At 35.0% G+C, this 13,392-nt stretch overlaps 1 long non-coding RNA gene across 1 annotated transcript in view; it reads right to left on the bottom strand.

Moving 5' to 3' along the window:
* Positions 1–474: 474 nt before the first annotated feature.
* LOC140680339 (uncharacterized) overlaps positions 475–13,392 on the bottom strand; it is a 73,282-nt gene continuing 60,364 nt past the window's right edge. Inside the window, exons 2-3 of the long non-coding RNA XR_012051508.1 lie at positions 1,762–1,918; positions 475–1,117 (exon numbers count right to left, since the gene is read on the bottom strand). This is a non-coding gene — a long non-coding RNA (uncharacterized lncRNA). The remainder of the gene's footprint in view (positions 1,118–1,761; positions 1,919–13,392) is intronic.

Below are 13,392 nucleotides of genomic sequence, written 5' to 3'. Positions count from 1 at the left end.
AAGAGATTAATATAGCAATAGGAGTAAAGGAAATTCTAGTCTTTATGAAAAAGAATACAAAATAAACATCAGGGTCTATATGGGAATGCTCCTGTGCAGAGCCAGGAGTTGGAATTTGATGATTCTTATGGTCCCTTCAAACTCAATATATTCTATATTTTCATTGTACTTTTTCTATGGGATATAAGTATGCTTGTACCTGCTTGTGTGATTACAGCAATCACTAAAAAAGGATTAAGTGACAAAAAAAAACCTTGAGAAGTGCTCATCTAAGTCACCCATTAAATGATACTAAACTGTCTTATAGCAATATTTTTACCTTTAAACCCACTTTCATTTAAAGAAAACCTCTGGAGTTTTTGGTTGTTGAAGCTTTTTTTGTTTGTTTTCTTTTTTGTGGGTTTTTTTTTTTGTTCTTTTTTTTTTGTTGTTGTTGTTCTTTTTTTTACTCTTGTTTATAAAACAATTTTGATTGACCTGTTTCTGGAATTACTGCTATTTTTCTGTGTACATGCAAATCAGTGTCTTTTGAATTTAAACAGATATAATAGATGTATAAGAAACTAAAGTGTTTTTGCAGATAAATAATAGAGCAGTTTGCAAAGCACAAAATACTTATGATGTTCTACAATATGCAATATCTTCTATGCATAGATTTGTGATGGAGTTTTAGAATTATATAGTCAGATATGTCAGGCACAGGAAAATTCCATAGGGATAATACAAAACTGCGAAAGCTTTCCAAGAAGAGTATGTTTTTTTAAAAAATAACCAAATTATTCATTTGATATGTTAATTTTAGGAAGAGGTATTTTCCTGGTAAATCTGAAATTTCAAGGTAAGTAATTTTTTTTCTGCCCTGTGCCTTACAAGGAAAAATAAACACAGAAGCAATTAAAATATTGCACTGTCATATAGAACTAGGGTAACATGATATGGAGCTCATTATGCTAGGATGAAGGGATAGTTACTTTCCTAGTAAATTCAATGAGCTTCTTGCAGGTGCTTACTTTTAAGCTAACTGGGTCCAAGATTTTCTGTAAATTAAAAATAGTTCTCTGTGGGGTAAGCTTCAGATTTCCAACTTCTAAATCCACTTCTGATGCCTTTGTTTGTGCTGAAAGACACAATTAGAATTCCTGTGCAGTAAAATGCTTCTCAGTATTCCTGATAAAAGAAGATCCATCTATTTCAGTCACAAAAACATAAATAAATAACTAGACCCTGAATTTGCATGTATTTGTAGAGATTCAATTTTACTTTAAGATGCCTTGGTTGAGGTGTTCAATATTAATAGTTACTCAAGTCAAAGATTAAGCTCTGAGCTGTAATGAACAATGGGGCATAGGGGTGGGAGTGGGTGACTGGATAGCACTTAGTTGCCACCTGGGATTGTACCATGAAATTATAGAGAGTGATTTCTTACAGCATTTTCTAAACAAGGTGCCAGATAAACTTACAGGCCACCTAATATCCTGAATTTACTTGCTTTCCAATCCTGAAAAACACATTTATGCCTATTCAAAAGGAATAATCTGTAGTTCATTACATTAAGATGGGTGCTTGCAAATTCAGTGAAACGAACAGGATCACAGTTTCAACTCCCAAAAAACATTTTCCCCCATACCATCAAACTCATGAAAAAGGAAGGTATACCTTCCTTCTCATTCCCTGGCTTCCACTGGGAATTGATGGCTAGGTAGTGCAAACCCTGTAAGCTTATTTTCCCTGTTTGAAAATAAATTTCCTTCTGGGACTTACGGTACTGAAAATGGCAGCATGTGAGACTGCTTTCTGCTTTCCACTGTAGACTCTTGAAAATTAAAGCCACACAATAAACTAGAAGTTCTTCTTCTTTCACAGCCTTCAAATGGAGATATTTCAACTTTTTCTTCCTGGGTAAAAGATGTAGTTCTACCTACAGAGAAGAAATATAGTCCTTTGTTATTGAAGCCACATGCCTTTTAGTTACCCATTCACTGTATGGGCAGTCAACAGAACTATTTCCTAATTCAGAGGGTGAGTTAATAGCTTCTTTTATTCTGCAAGGTATGTGCTGCATTGCAAAGATGTAAGGACATATTATAGCTTTTTGCAAGCCTTTCTATCATGAAAAGCAGTGTTAGATAACTTTGTATTCCACTAAAGATATTGTTAAGGTTGTAATGAGAAGTGATGCCAGACTAAATTGAATGAATCCAGATATTTTTAAAAAAGGAGTAATTCTCTTCCCTCTTTCATTGTCCCTAAAACAAATATTTAAATATTCAGCAAAAATAATGCATACTTTCTTAGTAGAAACTTCATAGGATTTTCATTTTACAAGCTCAATTTAATGCCCTTGAATACCTTGGAAAATGAATTGATAAATGTACTTAAATGCCAAAGTTATCACTAGGCCTGTCAGTTCCAGAAAGAAGCACCTACAGCGTATAAACTGGTATGATAAGAGAGATTTTCCAATTCACCTTGGGTATGTCCTCTTATGTTGATACTTACATGAATAGCCAACAGCACTTTTATGTGGATGATATATGACTTACATATAAAATTGTGCCAGCTCTGTGTCTTCTACCTACTATAAATGAAATATTAGGCAAGTCTTCAAGATGTTGCTTTTTTTCATTTGAACTTTTATAAAAGTATTTTACTGACAACTGAAAGTGCAGTCATGCTATAAATGCAAATTTGTATTTATCACAGATACAGAGGTTTTATCAGTTCAAGGTCACATTAAAAGGTTACCCATCTTCTTTTATCATATTTCAGGGTTATATGATTAAAAGTTAACGAAGGATTATATTTGTAGCTAAAACAATAGCAGTCATCATATAACAAAATTTTTATCCAGAATGGTGTTGTTTTTCAGATGTGGTTATATATATGAAAATGAGATACTGAAATTTTTCATTACCTCCAAAATTTTATTTTTTGCTAGAACTCAGCTTCTTTCCAAAATGTTCTTAGTGTGAATAAAATACAGTTCAATATATTCCTACTTAATGTCTCAAAATACTAATTAATCTAAAATTTCTTAGAACTTCAAGTGTGTAAATTAAATTCTAAAATTTCCTGAAATCTCTTCATATCTTTAGTTATCATTTATCTCCATGAGTTTAGGCAGTCATCTCAAAAATCTATTTTAGACTAATTACTAAACTATGGACATATATAATCTCATTATGTGAGACTTTTGTATGCCAAAAGCCTGAAACCTCTTTTATAGTGTTAAGCTTGGCTCAGTTGAAGTTCCATATGGCAGACTAGAGTTATTTAAACAGGGAAAGACAACATTAGGAAAGCATTTAGATCAAGTCATTCATGAGAAGAAGCAGCATTCAAAGACTTTTGAAATATGAACAATTATTGAGGCACCATATGCTTCAGAACATGTTCACTTTCTGGTCAGTTAAATAATGTCTAGATCAGCAAAAATCAGTGAATGAAAAGATAAACACATAACAAAAGGACTCTACTGTGGAGGCTTTCCCTCAAGAATTAAAAAAATGCTAGATATTTCACAAAGTGATGCACTACATTAACTATTCTAACTGTAAATTGTTTAGCATGACAGGACTGGGTAGTACAGAGAGAACTTGAGACACGCAAAAAAATTGGAAATAAAACTGATGCTACTGCTCACCAGGTTAATATCATCATCCTATGTAGAGAATAATATAGTTTATAGTCCTAGAAACAAAATATATCTACAGATTGCCCAGACATAATGTTGTTGAAATATTACTGCTAGTTGTCTGTAATGAAGTGAAGGTGTAACATAATTTTTTTGGATAAAAAAAGGCAAAAAAAGAGTAGGCAATATTTACCTTGTTAATCTGATAATGCATTCTCCAAATATTCAGGATTTGCTTAGCTTCAGGCCATAATCATTTCCTAACAGAAATGAATATTTTCTAAGCAGAAAGGACAATTTCCTGCTGGAAAACAAGTCAGCAGTTCAGTAAAGGATCCTACTCTTTTCAAGTCAGAGTCTTTGACTGAATTTTGGTTTTTTTAAAGAGGTTTCCTTTTCAAACAGTCCTGATGAAGTGAGTTGTTTCTTTTTCTTTTCCTCTTCTACTATTTTTATTTCAGGGACATAATAAACTAAAAAATATGGCTTTTAATTCAAAACACATACATGGAAGAAAAGGATATCTGATTATTTTGACATTAAACTCACAGTGCTTTTTCCTTCTTTTTACCACTGGACCTTATGTCACCTGAAATTTTTCTACTTTATATCTTTTCATCATACATTAAAAGAGATCAGGAAGAAAATGGCAAGCCAGAAAATATTTTCCTGTCACAAATAGAGAAACTTACTGTAATTTAAGGCTAACTAAATTTCAAGTGGTAATTACAGATAAAGGTTAACGTATCTGAACACTACTAAAGAAATCCCAGCAGCACAACAACAAAATGAAAAAGTGTTTGATTTCCACAATAGTGTTCTGGAAGTCAGATAACATTTAAAAATATCTGAATTTTGAAAGGAAGTTATTACCACCAAAAAATTTCCATGAAACCCTCTAGAATAGAGTCAGATACTGGAGGAATGTGAGAGGTCATTGCTGCAGCTCTTTGTAAATTGCAAGGACAGTCACTCACATTGGGACAAACTCTCCATCTTGATTAACATGGACTTTGTCAAAATCAGATACAAGCCCTACAAGCTCAGAATATTGAACTATCAGTGGTAGTAACTGATAAGCTCTCAGGTGATTAAACTGGAAAGCTCTACTTATATCCCTGATAATTTTTGTTACAAATTTTTGACTATATTAAAATGATTTCTAGTATTAAAACTTCTACTTATTTCTTTGATACAAGGCCAAAAAAAAATAAACTTCACTTTTTTTTTTCTTTTTTTAAAAAGGAATCAACAGAAATTAATACCTGAAAGTATTTTTTATTATTTTCTTTTTTTTTCCAATTAGATCTATTTTTTTTACTAAAAGTGTTTAATAATTACTCTTTTATTATCCAAGGTGTGACATCTTTTGACATGTGTAAGATTTTGCAATGAATATTAATGCATATCTTCCTGAGAACATATAGGAGGATATCTCTTGTGGTAATTTTGTATCACTGTAATGGAGATTTTGAGACATAACTTTTTTTTTTGCAACATATTCTCTGTTTTATCTTTCCCAAAATTAGAGTAAGGACATCACCAGTTTCATCTTCCAAGTCTTTTAACATCAGATGTTTCTTTTGAGACAGACTTTGACTGTGCTCAAGCTCAGTCACATCCAATCAGCTTTTATCATCAGGGCTTCAACACATTTGACATGGACCTTGATTTCCCAGGTGATGCTCAAGACACTACAAGATTTCAAATAAACAGAAAATAAGCTGCAACAGCATGTGAATGAGTAAGCTAGCTCCCCTGAAAAAGGGTCATGAATACTTCAGAGAACAGAAAGTGCAGGGTGTTATTATATTTTTCTTTCTCAAGCATAATTCTTTTAATAAAATGACAGTTTGGAAAAGAGTATTTTTCTCATTCTGCAATGGCATAGGGAAATATAAACTGAATTTCTGCAGGGGTGCATAAGACAGTTGCAATGCACTAAGCTATAATGAAGAAGCTTCATTTTCAATTCATCAGATACCTTCATCCAAGGAAATCTTTTAGTAAATTCAATAAATATGTTGATTCATATTCAGTGCGGTAGTAATTCATATTTTAATATTAATTCATAGTGTTTGTACTCATCAAAAATGTTGGAATACATTTACCAGAGATGCCCTGAAAATATAAGCTTGTTGTACAACTTTACAAGCATGTAGATTATCTTTCTGGAGAGTGCATCCTCCCATTTGGTTATATATTTGCTGAAAGAAAAGGGAAAAGGGGATATGTTCCCAGAGTTTTGTTTTATGTAAAGGTTGTTTTGAATGTTTGTCAGTGATTATCATCTACATTCTCCTTTTTAAGGTTTATTTGGCTTTATAATCTAGCCTATGTAAGTAAGGGATGGATTTCCCATGAGAAATAAAAATGCCTGCACTTGAAAACGCATGCAAGTAAGCAGCTTGCAAGGCAAGGTACAGCAGGCACTTAATATCTCAGTGCAAAAACCCATACTGGACTATTCTACTTTAAATGACAAACAAGTGACAGAAGAGTATTCTGAGCTTGAAACACTAATGAAGAATTTTAATCCTTCAGGTTGTTAGGTAAACTAAGTATACTAGTTTATTTTAATGTGTCTTACTCACAATTCCCTCCATAGTTATTAAAAACTTTTTTCACAAAATATAAGAAAAGTGCATTGAACCAAAAATTAAATTCCATCTAAATGTTTCAAGTAAAAAAAAAAAAAAATTGAGCCAATAAGATAATTAATTTGTTAACAAAATTTCCCCAACGCTTTCAATCTGTTTTTAAATTTCAAGACACAATGTTATGGATTAGATTCACAGAATAAGCTCAGATAAGGAATATTCCCTTATTCTGAAACTTTGTGCTCCACTTAATTCTCAGTTTTCACCTGCAAAAGTCATACTTGGACAACGACTCTCATGCAGAAAAAAATTACAGGGCTTTTTTTATCTATGGAAGTATTTGAAAATAGATATTCATAATGTTTTTTCTTACAGATACTGTTTAATGATAATATTATAAGCCTGGAGAAAAGGAGACTCCGAGGTCTTTATCACTTATCAGAGGATGTTATCACTTTCTACAACTTCCTGAAAGCTGGCTGTAGTCAGGTTGGTCTCTCTCTCCAGGCAGCAACTGACACAACAAGAGGACACAGTCTTAAGCTGCATCAAGGGAAATATAGGCTGGATATAAGGAAAATGCTTTTTACAGGAAGGGTGATAAAGTTCTGGAATGGTCTGCCCAGGGAGATAGTGGAGTAACCATCCCTGGATGTGTTTAAAAAAAGATTGGATGTATCACTTAATACTATGGTTTAGTTGAGGTGTTAGGGCATGGGTTGGACTAGATAATCTTAAAGTCTCTTCTAACCTAGTGAGTCTGTGAATTCCGTGAATTTTACAGAAGTATGGATTAAATAGATTATGAAGGAGTGAAGAGTCCTATCAGTGTGGAGGAGCTAAGAAATGAAATGTTGATAAAATGAAGCATAAAAAAAAAGTAAAAACAATTTATAGAGGATATAATGTTCTTATTTTTATGCATCTGATAATGTCTTTAACCAGCCAATTACTTTTCATGAATGATATCTTGAAGTTACCGAAGAGCATTCTATAAAAATACATCAACTTGTTGTATAATGGTAAAAAAAAAGATATACGCTAAGGAATTAATGACAAAAACTATTAAACCACTTCCCCAGAAATTTTTTAGGAAAGTTGGTCTTGATCTCCAGTCCCATCTCTTCTTGCCCCAGGCTGGCCCCAGGCCCTGTATCATCACTTGCTGTGCCTGGGGACATCAAGGCCCCTGTTACCAGAAGCCAGCTCTGTCTGCTGTTGGTTTCATTTTTAAGGTAAGGTATTAACAACTGAAGTTAACTCAGAGAATGAGAGCGTGATGCTAATAGTGTCATGTTGCCAGATGGACTTTTTTTTTCCAATGACTAATTAGCCAGGTATTAAAGAAGACTAAAATAAAGCAAGTATTTTCCTATGGTATTCCTATAACTGTTGTCAGGTCATATAAAAGGAAAAGGAAAAAGCTCTAAGTAACAAAGTTTCGTAAAATTTAGGTGCCCTTTCAGAATTTTGGGTAATATTTTGAATGAATCATTGAATCATTGAAATATCACGTTGGTTTTTTTTTGTTATATTGATTTTTCAACTATAAACGTCTCAGAGAATCAGCACTACCATCTACAACATATCATTACACATTTATTCATTCCCATTTTAGAAGCAAAAGAGAAAGTATTTTTCAACATTGTCATATATCTAGCTTGTCAAATATACAATTAAAAAAATTTATCTTAATTAATATTTGCATATGTAGAGAGTAGAGGATCTAATCCGAAGCGCATCAGAATTGTTTAATCAAGGACTATCAATAGTTTTGAAGGTATTTTTCCCATAGTTAGAATGCACTTGCAGAAAACTGATTCTCAATCTCCAAAAGGCTTTATCAAGGGGAGTAAAAGGGTTTTGAAAATATGAGGTGGTGTAAAGTTTATGGCCACATATCTGAAATCTGGTCTCTAATAGTCATAAACTAAGAATGTTTATTAGCTGACCAAAATGCATTTTATTTTTATGGATTTTTTAGATTAACAAAATTCTTTCAGGATACAATATCATCTTAACTAGAAGCCTAATGAGTGATTTTCTTAATATTTTATATTATTAGCTTGAAGCATCACTGATTGAATTGAAAATGATTTGGCCAGAATCTGCTTAGAAACATGTAAATGTAGGGCTTAAATGGCACTTTATAGTACCAAGAGAAATGCAATCATTTATTAATCCCAAAGATAATGCTGAGTATTACTGAATGCTGCTGTCAGGAGACAATCAACCTAATGGAATATTCTTGTTGAAATAACAGATTGCTATATGACGGAAATATTTGCAAAGAATGGTTAAATTCTTACAGTTGAATCATAGTGTAGATATCACTGCTAAATCATGAAAAAAATGCCCGTAAAAACAGCCATTCAGATCCGTCAAGTAAATAGATTGAATGTTACTTCTAAAAATTACTCCTTTCAAGCCTTTTGAAGCCACATTTTAGGGGAAGATTTCTTTCTCCTAATGAGTGTATAGAAAAAACAAAAACATTGTGCACAATATCTATCAACTTATGAATGCCTGATGAATTATCAACTCATTGCCATTACAAGAGTAAACAATTATACTTTCATTTTCCATGGGGAGTCCTTGCAGTGTTCAGTTCACAATACCCAGTTTCCACAGCAGCTACCCAATGATCCCAATCTGCCCAGTTGGTGGCACCAGGGTCATGTGGACATCTGAGACTGCAGCTTCACTCCAGCTGTTCTTGTCACACACACTCACAAACAGAAACAACTGTCTCCAGGAGCTGCTCCAGACCTACAGTCTCCCCAGAAGCTGAGACTCAGGCTCACATTTCTGAGGTAGCAGCTCTGCCCTATGGTCTGCTGCATCTGACTTGCAGAGTCTTTGTCTCCATGTAATTTCCCTCCAGACTTCTAATGTCCCCTACAGCTGGAATTCAGACCTCTTGTGCCAGCTGCTACTGCTTGAAATTTGTTTATAAATGACACATGCCTACATGCACACACAGAAAATTAAGGTGAACCCAAGGAAAAATACACACAACCCAGTGTCTCCTGGTATCAGCACCCATCTCCTGGCTTAGGCACTCAGCACAGTGGCAGAGTGGGTGCTCATCCCTCTCATGTAGGCATGGCAAACAGGGAGCTCTTGCCCATGAAACCCTCCTGATAGAGTTTATTTAAAAGAGTTTAGTTTTCATTAAGGAGAGGTTGTACTGGCTGGTGCAGACATGGCTGGGCACAAGGGTTGACCACCCCCTGTTCACATCTCACTAGCCTCTTTATTCTCTTTCTCCTGTTTCCCCACTCTTATCCCTCCATTTACTGCATTTGCTTTTATAATATCTCTAGAAACATCCCATTAGTTTTGCACAGTCCCAAAATATTTTTTCCCAATCCCACCTATCATGGCCTGTACACTGCTAGGTAATAATTTAAAGCCTGAAAGAGATTTTGGGAAGAATTTGTCTGATTCCTCCAAGTAGATTTCACAGTTGGGCCCAGGGCTGCTTGTTCCCCCTTTGACAGCTGCAGAAGTGGCCAAGTCAGGGTGGTCTGTTTGCACAACTTAGGTTATTTGAGCTCCTCTTCTGTCTTGTCTTTTCTATACCTTTGTAGTTATGGTGAATAGGTTTTAAGTATATAACCTAGGAGCAGCCTAAGAGAATGCAGCTTTTGAATCACAGGTCTAGTCATGAGTAGCTCAAAATTTCTTAAATCAATTTTTCATGTTTCTGCACCTGCCTGGGGTGTTGGGCATCACTGTGGGGGATGGGGTGCTTTCCCAGTCTGGTTGAAGGGTGGCCAAATGGATAGACCCTGGAGTTGCTGTAAAACACCAATGTCATTCCTGACTAAGTCAGCATCTGCCTACCACTTCCTAGCAAAGACCACAGACCACTCAGTCTACTAGAACAGGATCATACCTGCCTAACCTTCATGTCAGCTAAATTGTCAGTGCTGCAGAAAGCACACTTTTACAGCAAGTGCCCAGGTTTCCTGTTGTAGGGAATGTGTTGCCTTTATGAAAGACAACCAGGGACCTGGTTCAGGTGGCAGCACGGCGGCCACTCGGGCTAATCAACAGACGCAGACACCAATATGGCAGACGGTTGAAAAGCCTTTATTATCCTATCTCGTGGGTTTAAATAGCTTTTTAGGGGTCTTTGCTACGTCAGAGGGGGGCTGGGGGTCTCAGGGATAGTGGGTAGTGGAAATTTACCAGAACAGGTGTGGCTACATTCTTCTGGGACTCCTGGGGTTACTAGATAAGTGGGGAAGAGAGAGGGGGGGAGGGGTCTATCTTTCCGTGACATTCCGTGATCTTCCGCTCCGCCTGTCCCTATCTACCACAGGAATGGGACAGGGAGACACCTTTGATGGCATCAAGGGCAGGCTTTTCTGCCTGAGGTAGTTTCTGGTTGCTGAATGTAGTTTCAGTATTTTACTACACAGCAATAAAGGTAATAAGAGGTTGCAGACCACTTCCTCATTTAAATAATTTTTATTAATAAATACTCTTCTACCTGTAGATGGAGAAACGATGCTTTTCCTACCTTTTACAAACCTTAATAATATCTCTTTCCTTTGTGCATGGGTTTGAGGTTTTTTTTAAAGTTTTTTTTTTGTTAAATATTTTGTTTATTTTATATAAACACTTTTCTTTTGTACATAATTTACTATGTTCTTAAAGCTTGGAAAAATATGACTTCTCTGAATAAATATATTTGCTAAAACAATATTGTTTCAAGCACTAGTGGGCCTAGTGACCATTAAATCAGAAGAAATGAAATCACAAAATAAAAGCAGTCCAAGATATTAAATTTTGAACTTAAAGGACCAGGAATAAGTGTTTGCAAAATGGCATAGAAAGTATGTTAGAAAGTAATTGTAGGTCTTAAAAGTCACAGTGTAAGTACTGATGAAAAAGAGTTTGAATCTGAAGAAACACTTCTACCATATAATGAAAAAAAAGTATTTTTGGTATTTACTCCATGCCATTTCTGACTAGAAAGTAAATTCTGTATTGTGATATTTCAAAATATCTGGTAGGGTTTTGATCAGTCAAGAAATTTGATATGATATTGTATAATTGGAGTGTGAACATGGGTCTAGGCCCACAGTGGGACATCACTATCCCATTGTGTGATCATACTCAGAAAAGACAGCTTAATAGAGATATCAGACAGCAGGAAAAATAAGCTGTTTTTTCATCTAAGAAACATAAAGAAAAAAACAGCAATTAATATTTTTTGTAATATGGAAAGAAAATATTTCAAGTGTGACATGCAGCTAATAAAATAATCAAAGGAAATTAGAGAAGAACTCCTTCTTCCATTTTCCTTATTCAAATGTGCAAATTACTTGTGGCACAAAAAGTATCCTAATTCTTTGAAATAACTGAAGAAGATAGAAGAAATAGAAAAATATGAAAACATAAATTCTATGGGCAGTAACAGAAGTGTAAATGTGCTAACCTTCTCTGAAATCAGATGTTCTATAGAGGATTTGTATAAATGGCATAAGGACAAAATATACATGAGAACTTTGCAAAATTAGTAGGTTTTACTTCCAGACTTAAACAGGTTTCCATGAGGTTTAAACATCTGAGAGTTTGAAAATAGTAATTTTCATTTTCAAAATACTAAAACCCCACCATAAATCATTAAAAAATCTCTTTTTTCCTGCTCCCAAATTTCTCCCAATTTTGCCCCTTCTTTTTGCATACTCCAAATGCATATAGACCTATTTTAATAAAATGCCAAAGTCTCCTGATTTGATGTCACAGCCAGCCTGGTCAAGCTGTGTTAAAGAACACAGACAAGATATTCACATTAGATTTCAACCGCAGAATGAAGATAAATGACTTGGTGCATTTGAGAAGGAACGTTCTGTGGGACATGAACGTGAAATGCACTGATAATGAGCATAGCTATGGCCTGTGGTCAATACAAAAAGATGATGAAAAATAAATCTTCATACTGGCTTTCTTAAGGACATATGATATAGGCTGTGTGATATCAGACCAACAGAAGACGAAGAATACTCTGGAATGTGAGCTGTCTAAAGCTATTCTTTTCAGGTAAGACCAAAAATCATGATGCTATGCTCTTTCATAAGTGAATAATAAATCAAGCATAATTATATAATCAATATAACTGGGGAAAAAATCCATTATTATTTTTGCATGAGATGCTGATATAGAAAATTCTGCCACAGATGTCATGCACTGAAACACAGGTTCTTTGTTACAATCAGAGAATGTTCTTAGTTCATACTGTCTTTATACCTGTGTCTGTTATGAATTGCTGAATGAGAATAGGAAAATATAGACCAAATTTGCCTTTCTAAATGAATCTCCATACAGATTTTGTTTTGTTGCTGTGCTTTTTTGTGGAGTTTTTTAAGAATATGTGTTGGAATTAAAGTCTTGAAAGGAAATGCTATACAGCATGAATTATGATTGTGTATATAAAACCACACTATGCAGAGTGACTTTCAAGATGTCAAAGATCTTGAAAATACTTTTTAGAAATTAATGCCCAGTGGCTGGGTCAGATCTGACCGGGCACTTGAGTGTTGGGCGGGTGCAATCCCGAGTTAGGGGATGCACAGTGCGCGGTGTGGGCATCCCACCCCAATCAATTCCTTGGGCACTTCTATTTCTGTTTTTTACCTTTTAACTGCAAAGGGAGGGTGGAAGAGCTGCTGAGGGGACAGGATGGGTGCTAAGCTGTCCTCCCAGTAACGAGAGGTATATTTCCAAGCTGTGGGTGCCCTGGGGGACAGGGATGTGAACTATTCAAAGGGAATTTTAAAGAAGTATGCTAATTTATTGTTTTTTACGTCCCCCAATGTCAGCTGCCAAGAAATAAAAAAAAAAAAAAAAAAAAAGAATTTTGGAGAGCTGTGGGTGTCACTCTAACCCAGTTGATGAAAAAGGGATATCCATCTGTTAAAGAAGGATACATGCAGTTGTTTTTATTAATATGGGATCTGTACAAAGAAAAGGATAAGGAAGTTAAAAAAAAATGAAAAAGCATGTCCCCATTTTTTCCTAAAAGCCTTTCGTCCCCTCCTTCTCCCATTCCCCTGTCCCCTACACTGGGTGAAAAGGGAGGAGCAGCCCATCTAAAGATGCAGGGTTACCACTTTCTCCCTGGGTCCCCACTATCCTCTTGGT

Source organism: Taeniopygia guttata, chromosome 1 (assembly GCF_048771995.1).
Source record: "Taeniopygia guttata chromosome 1, bTaeGut7.mat, whole genome shotgun sequence".
Lineage (NCBI taxonomy): Eukaryota > Metazoa > Chordata > Aves > Passeriformes > Estrildidae > Taeniopygia > Taeniopygia guttata.
This window is presented reverse-complemented; position numbering and strand designations above follow the sequence as displayed.